The following is a 13,706-nucleotide window of genomic DNA, read 5'->3' as shown; positions in this document are numbered from 1 at the left end:
TGCTATGGGTAAAGATGCCTCGTTCATTAAGGAGGTGCCATATTTGGCAGGTGAAAATAGTCATCACTCATGAAGCTATATCTCAAATGTGTGAACAAGGAAAAATACAACTTTTGTAAAGCCTTTGGCACCTGTCCAGAGGTTTACACAATGCCAAAGATGAAGAGCTTCTTTTTCTGCATGTGTCACCTCTCTTTAGGAGTGGCTCTTATCCCCCTGAAGTGAGAAGACATGGCTTCAAGTGCAGCTCACAGAGCGTGGTAGGCCCCCAGAAAGAATTTTGTTGGGCTGATTCTAGGACAGCGTTACTCAGCTTTTCAAAGTTAAAAACTCCTACAGTGCTTTTTCATTCTATCTCTCAGAGAAGCCAGACCAGCCAAAAAAACGTTGACCACCTACAGATCTCTGTTACAAAGGTCACAGATACATAAAATATGCTTCATCAAACTGCTTATGACTCCTTATGCCAACATTTTGGAAATTCTAGTTTTCTTAGTTTTCTTAACTTGGGGAGTTAAGTTTTCTTAACTTTTCTTAACTTGGGAGTTAAGTTTTCTTAACTTGGGGAGCCATACTCGAGTTTTCCTTGGATAGTCGAGGTTTCCTCTTGTATTGGTGTAAATATTACAAACAAGTCCTCCTTTTATTCTCATACATGTCTTAGTTTGTAAGATAAAGTATATGGTCGTCTTATTCTTAATTTGGATCCTGATCTCCCACTAGTTGAGAATAACTCTTCCAGGATCATTCCCACTTTGTCTCCATATAGCGACGTGAATTTGGATAAGTCCTCTCATTTTCCCATGGTTTTGTATGGTCCTTAACATAACGGGGTTGTGGGGTGCCTGGGTGGCTCAGTGGGTTAAAGCCTCTGCCTTTAGCTCAGGTCATGATCCCAGGGTCCTGGGATTGAGCCCCGAATCGGGCTCTCTGCTCAGCGGGGAGCCTGCTTCCTCCTCTCTTTCTCTCTGCCTGACTCTCCACCTACTTGTGATCTCCGTCTGTCAAATAAATAAATAAAATCTTTAAAAAAAAATAATGGGGTTGTGTGGACCGATATCATCTACTTCCTCTGTAGTTCCAGTGCTCACATCGAGTGTTAATCATATCACATTACTTTGGTTACCTTTGGAGGAGTCCATTTTTCTCTCCGAGTGACAACTGGATTTGGGAGGGTCTTTCATAGTCCATAATTCAGGAGTGGGGATCCTTCATGCTATGCTAGGAAGTTTCTTGCTAGACAATGGAAAGCCACAAGATTTGTCTAAAGATAGATGATATGACCAAATACTTGCTTCAGAAATGTGTATTATGATAATCTGGGTGAGAAGAAATGGGAACTCCAGCAAGAACTTTGCAGAGTTATAGCTCTGTGTCTGGGAAGTCCTGGAACTAAGATCTTTCTGAGCTCTAGTGGGAAAGCAGAACTTTTCTTATGAGTGAATTTCAGTCAAGTTTCTATCTCCTCTCCTCAAATGTCTCAAATCTAGGTCATTGGTATAGTATTTCCTTGGTTCTCGTCTTTCAATATGGTTTTGCATGTGCTATTAAAAAATACCACCGCATCCCAGAGTGGGGTGTCTTTCAGTGATGAATCAAGTGATTCCCTTGTGTTAGTTTGTAAATTATTCACTGCTTTGGGATTCATAGGGATGAAAGATGCTTTATTTATTGTCCTTTGAGATGAAAGATGCATAATTTATAATACCAGGATTACTATTTTATTTACTCTTGTGACACTGAAATCACATTCTTTTCTAGTGATGGAATTGCAGAAGAATCTCGTTTAATTTGTGGGCAAGTGGCTTATTAAAAGCTTTGGTGTTGGAGGGTCTGGCTACACAAAACTGGGTGTTGTATGAAGGAAGAAGTATGGGGCGCCTGGGTGGCTCAGTGGGTTAAAGCCTCTGCCTTCGGCTCGGGTCATGGTCCCAGTGTCCTGGGATTGAGCCCCGCCTCGGGCTCTCTGCTCAGCGGGGAACCTGCTTCCCCCTCTCTTTCTCTGCCTGCCTCTCTGCCTACTCGTGATCTCTATCTGTCAAATAAATAAATAAAATCTTAAAAAAAAAAAAAAAGGAAGAAGTATGATCCTTTTGTTGTTACACAAAGGCTTTATTCTCCTGCTCCCAAGCGTTAGTAAGATGTTAAACATGTGTGCTTGATGTAAAGATGTTGGCTCTGATGTGTGTTCATGCACTCTTATGATGAAGTAATTAGGTACATTCTGTAAAAGTACCTTAAAATTCCACAGCTTTAGACTTTGCAGCATCTTCTCTTCCAGTGGACTTAGGACCTTTGCATGGCATTATTGTATGTTTCCAGCATCCAAAAATACCCACAGGTGTGAGTGTAGGAAGATGCCAGCCTCCTGGTGGATGGACCCTTTAGAATTTCCTTGGCTAAACAGACACATGAAAAAATGCTCCACATCACTTGGCATCAGGGAAATACAAATCAAAACCACAATGAGATACCACCTCACACCAGTTAGAATAGCTTAAATGAACAAGTCAAGAAATGACAGATGCTGGCGAGGATGTGGAGAGAGGGGAACCCTCCTACACTGTTGGTGGGAATGCAAGTTGGTGCAACCACTCTGGAAAACCGTGTGGAGGTTCCTCAAAAAACTGAAAATAGAACTACCCTATGACCCAGCGATTGCACTACTGGGTATATATCCTAAAGATACAAACGTGGTGCTCCGAAGGGGCACATGCACCCGAATGTTTATAGCAGCAATGTCCACAATAGCCAAATTATGGAAAGAACCTAGATGTCCATCAACAGATGAATGGATAAAGAAGATGTGGTATATATACACAATGGAATACTATGCAGCCATCAAAAGAAATGAAATCTTGCCATTTGCGACGACGTGGATGGAACTAGAGGGTATCATGCTTAGCAAAATAAGTCAATCAGAGAAAGACAACTATCATATGATCTCCCTGATATGAAGAAGTGGAGATGCAATGTGGGGGGGTTGGGGGGTAGGAAAAGAAAAAATGAAAGAAGGTGGGATTGGGAGGGAGACAAACCATAAGAGACTCAATCTCAAAAAACAGACTGAGGGTTGCTGGGGGGAGGGGGGATGGGAGAGGGTGGTGGAGATATGGACATTGGGGAGGATATGTGGTATGATGAGTGCTGTGAAATGTGTAAACCTGGCGATTCACAGACCTCTACCCCTGGGGATAAAAATACATTATATGTTTATTAAAAAAAAATAAATTTAGTAAAAAATTAAAAAAAAAAAAAGAATTTCCTTGGCTAGACATCTTCACTTTGCAGCCTTATAGGGAAGGCTAGTTTCATTTGTTTGCTTGCTTGCTTTTAACTAAAAAGGGGGGCTCACTTCTTGGCAGCCAGGTTTGAGACAATTTCTCTAACTTTTAAAGAATATTTGTCCTGTGTCTTCTCTGCAACAGACAGATTGGGGAGAACCATGGATTTGTGTGTGGATTGGGTTGATGCCAGACTGTTGAAGTTGTTTACCTGGTCATTCCACCAAGCCGTCCTTCCTCGTAAGGGACTGATGTCATGTATGCAACTTAGGGATCATGGCAATGGTGGACCTTTTGGAAAGAAGAGAACAGAGGCAAGGTAGCTCTTAGCTTCTTCTTTTTCCTTCTTTTCATTTTTCATCAGAGGAGAAGTGCTTGCCCTTTGCCATTTGTTTTTTTATCACTTGTGATGAATGTTCCATTTCATCAAAATCAATTCTAATTCTGGAAAATAAATGCTCACCCAAGAAGGGCTCCATGGCATCTTTCAAAACCTCACAAAAAGGGAAAAGCATTTTGTTTCATAAAGAGAAGACATCTGCTTCCTGAAGGCCTACTGGTCGTCTCAGGAATGAAGGTCTATGTTCTTTTTCTTTTCTTTTTAAAAAAACATCTGCAGGGCATAAGCAATGCATGCTGCTATCCTACACTCTACTTAGTTGATGGGCTTGGCTTTGAGAGGATGGAATCATAGGACACTAGAACTTTACCTTTATTTTATAGATACTATTATTTTATAAATGAAAAATACAGGGCTCAGAGAAATAAAGTAGCTTGTTCAAGGCCATCTAATTGAGGAAACAAGACTTGAAGATTGTTTCTTTTCTCCTTCATTACTGTGTTTTATTCATGTAAATTTGTTTGTTCTCTTTATACCACCTGTTCTAAAGCATAGAAAACAATATTGTTTCCATTAGGCAGAAGCAAAGCAGAAACACTGTGTGGTAAAGAGATTCGAGGCCCAGGTCAAGAGATACTCAGTAGCAGAACCTATAATAGTAATGTATATACAATGAAAAGAAGTCCTGTTTAAATCACTATAGATACATCTGGGTTGTGAGTATGGGTTTCTAGGACCACCATAGACTGAAACAATCACCGATTGTTGTATTCTTCCCAACAACGTGCTTTCAGCCTTGAGTTCTATTTAAAAATGAGCTATGCAAACCCTACATCAAATCAAAGAAAGAGATGGGCATGCATTTTCTACTTGTCTTTAGAAGACCTCCCAAGTACCTAATCGTCACCTACAAAAGTGACCTGCCTGCTATCTTTGCTGACCTGCCTGCCTGCTTATTGCCATAACTTTGCAGCATTTAATGGGAAGTTCTGATAAAACAAGAGAGAAGCAAACATGAGCTCCGCTCGTTTGGAGCAATTGCTCTCCTGTGTCCAAGACAGACATTATATACACTAAGCACAGATGAAGGAAAAGAGGACACAGAAAAAGGGATCACCTGTGATGTTCAGACTTAAGAACTTACACATTGCTTGGTGTTTCATTGGAATATAAAGCTGTTCCCCAGGGCGTCTCATGTTGTCTGGCTTTGCCTGGGGATACCTCCCTAAGGATGACCTCCATTTCCAAGGCAGAGCCTGCAGTGTTCGGTGACCATTGCAGAAACTGGTGGTATGTTCAGCCTTCTTGGCAGGCAGAAACTTACAAAGAATGGTCTCACACAGCAGAGTCCTCAAGTTCTTTCCCAAATATCTAAAGGTCCTGATTGCTCTTGTGGTCTCTGCTTTCAGTTAATGAATGCGTATTGATGATTTAAGACCCAAGTTGAAATTGGGACAGACCCTAGATTTTTTAAATTAGGGATTTACAAATAATATGTGTTGTCTATAGCAGATCAGGAATTTCACATAGCTTTCTTTTTTGTTTAATTAAAAACTCTCAACTCTGAGGTAGAGCTTTATGTCCCATTCAAGTGGAGGCTCAAGAAGGAGGTGTGGCCACGTTCCCACAGATGAGATATAAGGTCACCCTTTGTCACAGTTGCCGTGGGTATATACTGACAGATCTTCACGTGATTCTCAATACCAGGTGTAATCAGTGCATTATATGATCACTCTAGTAAATTTGTGTCAGAGTTGATCACACGCAAAATTGTGGAATGTCTCTTTGGGCTTTTCTTTATATCATGGATCAGACCTCCTCCAGTCCTCCCTCCTGGCAACAGAATTCCCCAGACTCACCTATGTGTGATTCTGTCTCAGCTGGTTAGTTATTGGTTACTGTTAAATGTTGGTGTGGTTATGGTCCCACAAGCGTCCTTCATCCACAAACCAGCCAAGGGTTCCCAACCTTTCTGCTCTACAAACTTCAGTCCGGCCACTGTCTCTGCGTTCGTAGAACAATGTGAAGGCTTCTGGGTGTGAAGTGGTCAGTGGGATGATCCCTTGTCTTGTGCCCTTGTGTCATTTCTCCTCTGTGCTTCCACAGGACTGTCTATGGCTTTCCCTCTGTGATTCATAACATTGCAAGATGATCACTCGCTTATCTTTCTATCTTTCCTATAATATTATGAAATGGTAAAGTGCCAAGAGAATGTGATATTAATGCATTCTCAGTACCTAGCAGAGTGCCTGAAAAAATAAAATAAAATATGAAACAAAATAAAATAAAATGTAAAATAAGATTATAATAAAATTAAATTAAAATAAAATAAAAGGCTTGACAAATAAGTAGAAGAATTCATTTTTCTGCTTCTTTCCCTTGTTCTCCCAATTCTTTTTTTGTCTTGCTTGTTATTGTTCTTTTATTTGTTTGCTTAACATAAACAGAAAATCATTGTCTCACATTGTCTCACTGGAAAATCATTGTCTCACATTGTCTCAATGGATCCTAGAAGTATAGAGTCTAGGGGTCGGCAGAGTCGAACTCCCTCTGAAACCTATGAGGGAAATTCCTTGGTGCTTCTCATGTGCACACACGCGTGTGTGTGCGTGTGTGCACATGAGTGCATCCTGTGTGTGTGCTGGAAGTTTTGTAACTTTCTCAGTGCTGACTCTTGTCCAAGGTTTTTGGTCCTCAACTCTGTTTTTGCTCCTTGACTTCCAAGGATTTCCTGATTCCCCACTATTTACTGAGTCTTTTGGTTCACCAAATTTCCTGGTATTTATATTGTTATGATGTTTGTCTTTCTTCCTTGCTGTGAATCTACTTTGGAACCTGACTTGGTAGCAGGTCCAACTGTTTGAATACCCAGACTCTACTGGAGACATGCACAGCTTGCCTGTGTGGCCTGCTTTGACTCCTGGTATCTGTCCAAACTGCACTGCTTTCTCTCCTTTTTGCATCATTGGATCTTGGAGTTAAAAGACATGGCTTTGAAAACTCTGTATCCAACTCTGTATCCTCTTGAACTCCCATTCCACATCTGGGGAAAATAGGTAGTAACAATGACCTCTTCTCAAGAATGGATGAGGTAAAATATGTAGAAGGACTTTGCAGATCAACACCAAGCTGCTTCTGCCACATCCCCAGTTAGGGGGCAGGCCATTGCTGCTTTGCACTTGTTGAAAGAAGGTTCTTAAACACAGAAAATCCCCCTCAAACCATAACAACAAGGCTCTTCTAAAGCAAAGAGCGACCACATTAAGATTTGGCTTATCACCGTGGAAAGATGGCCAACTCTGGACTAGATCATCTTTGGAACCAGTGAGAATTGCTGCTTTATAGTGTGCTAAATTTAGACCTGTCAGACATATCGAGCTACAGGTTGAATGTTCTCTAAACCTAGACCATGTTTGTAAATTATTTTTAAATCGGTTTCTTAGAATTCTAAGCAATTTAGGTGTTTCAGCCTGACAGTATGTTTGTTACATCATATAACAACTGCAGAAATTACAAACAAGGGGCTATTGGTCTGCAAAAGCCTTTAGAAAGTTGGGGGGGGTATTTAAGGAATTAAGCCAGACACAGCAGTACCTATCTTGAGTAAAGCCTTTGTATTAAAATTTCAGATGAACAGGCCTAAAAAGCTCAAAGAATTCCATCCAGTAAAATTTGGAAATATTCTCCAAATTTTATTTACTTCATCCTCAAATTATTCCAACCATGTTTCCGTTTTGTAAAATATAGAGCTCACAACATTGACATTTTCTGTAAAAGAAGAATGCTATTTTTAAGAATATAAGTCTTCTCTCCTTTGTGGGAAGATTTCAGAGATTGTAGTCAAGGGAACTGCTTATAGAAAATATTAAATGAATAACAAAGTATGACACTCCCAAGTATAATTACAGATATTAAAATGCTGTATTAATAATAATTTTAAGGGTTTATAAATAAATAAGTTGTAAAATAAATAAGTCCCAGGATTGAAAAAGCATAGCATAGGGAATAGTCAATAATATTATGCTAATTTGGTATGGTAACAGATGGCAACTACGTTTATTGTGGTGAGCATTTTATAATGTGTAGAATTGTTCAATCATTATGCCATACACCTGAAACCAGTTTATGTCAACTACAGCTAAAAATTTTTTAAGAGTTTGAACTTTTTTTATAACATATATATATATATATTTTTTTTTAAGATTTTGTTTATTTATTTGAGAAAGTGAGAGAGAGCACATGAGAGCAGAGGGAGAGAGCGAAGCAGATTCCCCACTGAGTGGGGAGCCTGACATGGGGCTCTATCCCAGCACCCTGGCATAATGACCTGAGCCAAAGGCAGACACTTAACCAACTGAGCCACCCAGGCACCTCAGGCTATATGCTTTTTAAAAGTGCTTGCGAGCATTGGTTTTCAGTTGCAAATGCACTTGAAATGCACGCTAAGCTGAAATGGTTTAAAAGGTTTTGAGATTTGGGGGCCGATGATGGTTGTGTTATGAATACCTCTCGAGGGGCAGATACGACTTCTACCTTTTGCTTTGTTGCACGACTTCATAAATCATAATCCTCTCTTATGACCACAGTGTGATGCTTTGAGCTGGCTGAATAATCGTTGAAAACCTCCGAAGAGCTTGTGCAATGTTTGGGACATACTCCACTAATGGTCTGTACATTTCTGGAAGCCCTGTGCTCTGCTCAGAATGGCCACAGGGAGTTAGAGGATCGTTGTGCTAACTGTAGCACAGGCAAGTTTAAGGATACCCCAAATATTTATTCTGAATCCACGCTTCAGCTCGTCCCCATGCCACTCAGATTCTTGCAGCAGTAAACCAGTGAAGCATGATTGATGGGAAAGAACTCTACGCTTTGAAGGAGACTTATACCGGAAGAGGTAACGCTGCTGTCATGACCTGGGAAGCCTTCTCTAGAAAGGGCTAGATAGTAAAGAGTTTCGATTTTAAAGGCCATATGATCTCTTTTGCAACGACTGGATTCTGCTGTCGCAGTGTGAAATCAGCCACACACAGTGTGTAAGTGAATAAGCATTGCTGTGTTCCAATGAAGCTTTGTAAAAAGAGACAAGGCAGGTTTGGACTGTGGGTTGTGGTTTGCTCACACCTGTTCTAAGCAGTAGCTTGGTCACTGCTTCTAATTTTTTAACCTCTTTTTCTCCCCAGAGAGGACTCAGACCCACGTAGAAGATCAGAGGGATGTTTATAATCACCAAAACTCAAGACAAGATCTCCGACTTACTGCTGTAGCTCAAAGAACCACTTTGGGAGACGGTAAGTGATTGCATTTCTAATCCTTATTCAGAACAAATAAACAGTTGCAGTGAGACATTAAACCAAGATGACAAGGTGCCGCTCTCCTTGGTAGAGTCTCAAAGCCCCTCCTCGGTGGTAGGTACCGAGGAGTTGGCTACACGTGGATAGATGGTCTATGAACCAGAGACATGAGTCGAAATCCAGGGAAAATGGAGTCCGTTTCCAGGACTGAGGCATCGTTGTGCTGAGGGGCTGATGATTCACAATCTTCGTCTCACCTCTTTTTCCTGTGCCTTAAATGTGAGGCTTTTTCTGCTTGTTTTCCCATATAGAGAAGGGGGTGGGGGAAGGGAGGGAGGGATGGCTAAAGCAAATAATTGAAGAGCATAGGGTCAAGTAGCAGAAATGGCACACACACACACAAAAGCTGAGGAAATAGACAATGTGAAGCAAACCTTGCTCTAAGGAGAGATTGAGTAAGTGGAATTATTTTGGCTCCCTTTCTCTATCCCACTACTCCCAGCACCCATCCTGAGTGCCACTTGATGGACCCCAACACCTTCTCCCTGCCTGGGGGCAAGGCTTGTGCCTCCAGGCTTCTCCTCTCTTTCCCCTCTTCAAAATTCTCAGATAATCTCAAATAACTTCTAAAAAGAAGGGCAGTCGTTGTCAGACTAATATGGAATAATCAATAGCCCCAAGTTAATCTGTAATTTATGACACGCAGGAAGCATCGTGAGATCATTTTAAGCAGAGAAGAATAGAGAGGAATTCCATGGAATCCCTTCAGTGACCCCGAGGAGACCACGGTGCTCACTGTGGGGTCAATACGGGCACCTGTTGCCAGTATCAGTTACAAACACAAAAACACAAACTGTGAATCTCTCGTAGCTCAAGAGCTGTCCACTTCTCTGGGTTCTGAAGATCATCCTTCCTTTTCAGATCCAAATATGGTGACTTGAGACCTACCCCTAAACAGGATGAAAATATCCTTGATGTTCCTAGAGATTTCAGGGGGATAGAAATCTCAATTGGCCTATTTAGTGATTTCCTTCTTAAATGTCATTTGTCGCACTTGGAGAGCCCTTGTCTCGCCCGCTGGTGAACACCCCCTGATTTCTTCATTCCCGTGTGAATAACTTGCGATAACAGTCTTGCGTATGGCAGACTTTTTCTAAGGTTGGCAGTCATATTGGGCAGTTATAATACAGTACTGTGTGGGTGTCAATTTAAATTTAATATTAGATATTACAGTCTCGGTAGTCATTTTTTTAAGCTGTATTTATTTGAGAGAGAGAGAGAGTGTGTGTGTGCACGAGTTGGGGGAGGGAAGGGGGAGAGAATCTCAAGCCAACTGTACTGATTGTGGAGCCCAACATGGGGCTTGATCTCACGACTCTGAGATCATGACCTGAGTTGAAATCAAGAGGCTGATGCTCAACAGACCGAGCCACCCAGGCGCCCTTCAACAGTCATTTCCAATAATAGGAGATGAACTTTCTCAGGACCCTTACCTTGGCACTGTAGCTCTTCTTTCCTTGCTTCTTGGCTCTTTCTCACATGCCCTTATTACTTTTTTATTCCTGTGCCCTTTTCCCTCTTTTTCTATGATTTTTTTTTCATCTTCTATACAGAGCAATTTCATTCTTTGTTTTCCAAATGGAGAAGGGCTTTCCATTCACACATATACACAAAAGATTATCAAAGTAATTCTTTAAGTATAGAGCTTTCTCCCAAATACGAAGTGTGCCAACACCCTAGAATGAAAAAAACAAACAAAAAAATGCAGTCAGTTTTTGTACAATAATAGCATTTTTCATTATTGACTCTCTGGTAATCTTATTGCAGATGCGATCACCTTTGTATCAGTTCTACTTTTTGAAATCTTCAGCGTCTCGAAATCTTACACAGTGGAATGGTTTTCCCCTCTCCCCTTCTTTTTTTTTTAAAGATTTTATTTATTTATTTGACAGACAGAGATCACAAGTAGGCAAGGAGGCAGGCAGAGAGAGAGAGGAGGAAGCAGGCTCCCTGCTGAGCAGAGAGCTCGATGCCGGCCTCGATCCTAGGACCCTGAGATCATGACCTGAGCCAAAGGCAGAGGCTTAACCCACTGAGCCACCCAGGCGCCCCCCACCTCTCCTTCTTAAAGCTCCTACATATTTTGGTTCCCATGGCATCACGCTTGCTTAGATGTTTAAAGCCCATTGAGTATTTCTCTTCCATTTTATGTCTGGACTCTTTTTTTTTTTTTTTTTCCCCTGGTCACCAAGCCCAATGATGATAGGTTAAATCCACGCTGCAGGGGGTGCCTGGATGGCTTAGTTGGTTAAAACCACAGCTCTTGTTTCAGCTGAGGTCATGATCTCCATGTTGTGAGATGGAGCCCCAGGTTGGGAGTTTGCTTGAGATTCTTTCTCTTCCTCTCCTTCTGCCCCTGTTCCCATGCTTGCTCTCCTCTCTCTCTCTCATAAACAAACAAATACATAACTACAATCTTAAAGAAAAACACAGGTTGTAGTTTCAGTGTCAGGTAAGTTCATGAAAGTCAGAGAGGGTCCCAAAAACCAACAGGCAAAATAATCGAACCCGACCACTCCCACATTAAATTAAAATGTACAACTAAGTGTCTACCTGGCTATTGTTTTACTTTTCAAATGATAGGCTCTGTTAATGCTTTTCATGCTTTATCTCTTCTTCACTTGTCTATTTGCTGGTGGTTATGAAGCATTCAGTCATTCAAGCTGGTAATACAGCACTATCAGTGAAACATCTGTGCCCCTGTCCCTGAGATTCAGATGACAACTGGGTCCTTGTCACATTTTCATTCCCAGTGTCCTCACTTCTGTCTTTTCCTTTCAGTTTCCACTGCCAGCACCCCACTCCAGCCCTTCATCTTCTCCAGTTAGCCATGAGACACAAAGTCTTCTGTTCTCCCAGTAGTGAACAAAGAGAACAGAGCCTCGAAACTCAGTGAAGACAGTGTTGTTTCACTACAGAATTTCCATATCACACAATCATTCTGTTACTTTTGATACAATCGAATCTGATAAGTGTGTTTAATGGGATAAAGCAAAGTTTTATCTGAATTCCTTTCCCAACTAATTGACCAGTCGAGAGTTGTGCCCTGGCTGGGTCTAGTGTGGAAGCGGACAGAGAGGGCTGCTAGATATGGAATGAACTGAAAACAAAACAGGACTCTGGGCGAACACAAGCTATGGAACTTGTCTTGTCTAGGAGAGGGCTCCAGCAGGAGGGTGAGGTGGCAGATGGCCTGCTACTCAGTCACAGACAAGCCCGTGTGCATAATATTCTCTGGTGCCAAGGACCAGAAGTACAAGTCACTTTAAAGCAAATGCGGATGATTGTAAGAACACGTGTGGCCTGAAACTGAAGTCAGAAGCCCAACACACATATGGCCTATTGAGACTATTAGGATCTCACGAACGCATTGTCTCATGACTCTGTTACTTCTATTAATCATTAATAAATACTTATGCCATTCACTGTTCTAGCCAATGAAGAGATAACAATAAATAATCAGAACCTCCTCTTCTCTCATGGGATTATATTCTAGTAGGAGGAGGTAGGTAATGAAACAGTAAATACCTACTCACAGAGAAGGAGAGTACGAGGACGGAGTGAGACAGACCAGTGGGGAAGAGATTGACGAGAAGGATCTTATTGCAGATTGGATGGCAAGGGGACAGGTACTACTTATGCTGAGTTCTGAGTAATGAGAAGGAGCCAATGATGCACAAGAGTTCAACCTAAAGAGAAAGAGTAGGAAGCACAGCAGTCCAAGACAGGAACAGACACCACACCAAAAACAAAATTAAAAATTCAATATGGTTGGAACTTAGGGAGCCACCATGAGAGTAGACAGAGATGAGATACGAGAGATAGGCAAGTGTCAGATGTTTGGAGCCTTTTGGCAGAAGAACAATGTGTGAGTTTAATTGAAACAGGAAACCATTGGGTTGTAAGGAGAGGAGTGACACTCTAATTTTTTTTTTTACCTCCCTTCATGGCCCGTAGCATCACTCTGTTAACAATTCTACTCCTCACTGCTTATCTTCTCTGTTCTATTTTCTTTGCCAATGGCTATATTTCTCACTCAAAATTTCAGAAGAAGCCAAGTAATTGACTAGGTAATTAATTCCTCTTAATCAGGCTACCTCATGAGTTGCTGGATGAACCATGGATGGGCCACTCTTGGGTCAGCTTTCAAGTCTTTGTACTAGCAGTGGACACACCTGTTCAGAGGAACACTTAGTTGCTTCTGTGAATTGGGAGCTCAGGGCAGGTACATTTCAATTAGAATGTCATTTCAATTAGGCTGTCAGGAAAGGGAGACTGATGTTTTCAACCCGTACCTTCTTCTGCATGCTTAAAATTAAATAGCAAACTAATTAAAAGTAATCAAAGTAAAATGCATATAATATTGTGTATCACATTATAAAATTGTAATGTTTTCTATATTTTATTATTAACATGGTATATATTTTACATACATAAAATAATTACATCATATTAAATTTTTTACTTTCTGGTCTACAGAATACATTTTCCCAGAAAACAGGGATGATGATTTATATTAAATCAGATCTAGTTTTCTTGGCCCCAGATGCATATCTGGCAACATGGCTAAAAGAGATTAGCTTGTGGTTTGTAGTCCTTGATGGAGATGTCTTTGCACATCTTCTTGGCAGCTCTGCAGATAACCTGCCCATATACATCTGGTGTATTGCTGTGAAATGTTGCACTCATAGCATCTAAAACACCTGTTCTTTGTTACTTTCCTTGCTGAGA

This window comes from Lontra canadensis, unplaced genomic scaffold, assembly GCF_010015895.1.
Source record: "Lontra canadensis isolate GAN:19392208 unplaced genomic scaffold, GSC_riverotter_1.0 scaffold21, whole genome shotgun sequence".
NCBI classification, from domain to species: Eukaryota; Metazoa; Chordata; class Mammalia; order Carnivora; family Mustelidae; genus Lontra; species Lontra canadensis.
Note: the sequence above shows the minus strand (reverse complement) of the source record.